Below are 1,839 nucleotides of genomic sequence, written 5' to 3'. Positions count from 1 at the left end.
GGGTTCCCGCCCCGGCATCCGAAACTCGGAGTTTTATCATGGCTACCGAATAAGTGCCACATATTTTTACAGATAAATTCCTCTATTTACATAACATCGAGGTCTCTTTCTCTCTTTTGTTGTCCCTCTTATCAATATATATATATATATATATGTGTGTGTGTGTGTGTGTGTGTGTGTGTGTGTGTATATACATATATATATATTCAAACGCTTGTGTCTATGTATATACGATAGTGAATGCACATTAAAGTTTCATGGATGGAGGGAAAATAAAGGATGAATAATATTTTCGGCGTCCCAGTGATGCAAACTCGTCCACACGGATTTAGAGTACAACAGAATTAACTGAATTAACTCTCAACCACTCAACGATTTGTATGCTGCTATACCAGCATGCATGCCACTTCACACAGTATATCATAATCCTTGCAGCCCGTACAGTTACATATTTTTCTGCACGTATATCGTAACTCATTTTTCACACGTTCTCGTCCAACAGAACAAAGATCTTGGCGCATGCTGTCTTCAGCACAAACAAAGTTTTTGTACCAATATTGTCATCAACACAGCAGATCTTTCTACACGCGTTGCCAGAGAAGATACATTCACTATATTTCAGTTAGCCTTCATCTGCTGAGACATTAATAGTGAAACACTTATATACAGACTCACTTGTCTGGACATTCATGTACAAATACACCGGAAAATTTCTTGTTACTAGAACTTAAGGCCTTGGCATTTGAACTTGTGACAGTCAAATACTAACAGCAAGTAGAAAATATATTCTACTTGTATATTTTCAATAGAACAGATCCATATGTTCAGAGGAATTAAACATCGGAGATGCTTTGCTCAGAGGAGAAGCTGCAGGAGCTACTCGGAGGTATTTCAAGCCGCAGTGCTGCAAGTTTTTCTTTTGAATCTATATCGGAAACATTTCCGAATCATCGGTGGGTATCTCAGAGTCACAAGCGTTCCGTTCCTTAGTTTGTACGCTTTGTCCGAGTAGGGGCAAGGAATACTAAACCAATCTGCAGTCACCTTCAGCAGGTCAGCTTGAACAGGAAATGGCGGACCGATCTCGCTAGAAAACCGAGGAAGCCGATTCAAAAGGAGAATGAGACCGCGTACCATCCGTTGATAAGTATGTCGTTAACCAAGTCATAATATTTGGTTTTGTTTAACTGGTGAAAAATATCGACACTGTCCTCTCAGGTTTCTGAAAATTCAACGTCTTCTTGTTCGTATGCCTATAGTTCCTACATACTTTTTTTACATATATTAGAAGAGAATCATTACTACTGACAGTTTTACGTTTCGATTCATCAGGTATCAGGTATCAAGTAAACTAACAATGATCGTGCAGTTATTTATTTATTCAGTTATTTATTTATTCATTTATTTATTTATTTATTTATTCATTCATTTGTATAATTAAAGTACTGTTGAAATGTAAGATGTCTGAAAATAAACTCAAAATTTTGATTGGTTGCTCTTGGTATTCTATAGAGGTGGCGTAGGTAGTTCCCAATGGAAATGTAGAAAAGACAAAAAAAAACCCTGAGAAATAGAAAGGAAAAGTAGGAAAAAAGAAGTAAACGAAAGGAAAAAAGAAAAGATAGAAAGGGAGACAAAAAAAAAATAGTGAGATTTAGAGCGACAATATAAAGCGATAGGGGAATTGTTTTAAATGAACCAATTTATAGAGTGGTCGCTCGAAAACTTTTGGTATCTTTTTGTGATTTTAGTTTTAACTTTTTTCTCTCCTTTTCTTCTTTTATTTCTCTTTAGATCTACGTTAACTCTATAGGATCACCAAACCAAATAAGCATATAC

The 1,839-nt window shown here is 36.1% G+C and overlaps 1 protein-coding gene and 1 long non-coding RNA gene across 3 annotated transcripts in view; one reads left to right on the top strand and one right to left on the bottom strand.

Moving 5' to 3' along the window:
* LOC128250067 (uncharacterized) overlaps positions 1 to 1,839 on the top strand; it is a 16,937-nt gene that overhangs the window by 3,665 nt on the left and 11,433 nt on the right. Inside the window, exon 3 of one of the 2 annotated variants that reach the window (XR_008266182.1) lies at positions 503 to 1,364. The exons of the other annotated variant lie outside the window; for it this stretch is intronic. This is a non-coding gene — a long non-coding RNA (uncharacterized LOC128250067). Of the gene's footprint in view, positions 1 to 502; positions 1,365 to 1,839 lie in introns of those variants that run through there. 2 annotated transcript variants of the gene reach the window in all.
* Positions 1 to 1,839, bottom strand: part of LOC106878360 (protein bark beetle) — a 56,395-nt gene that overhangs the window by 46,965 nt on the left and 7,591 nt on the right. The window lies entirely within an intron of this gene.

This window comes from Octopus bimaculoides, chromosome 19 (assembly GCF_001194135.2).
Source record: "Octopus bimaculoides isolate UCB-OBI-ISO-001 chromosome 19, ASM119413v2, whole genome shotgun sequence".
Lineage (NCBI taxonomy): Eukaryota > Metazoa > Mollusca > Cephalopoda > Octopoda > Octopodidae > Octopus > Octopus bimaculoides.
The sequence above is the reverse complement of the archived record's forward strand: the minus strand, read 5'-3'. Positions and strand labels throughout refer to the sequence as shown.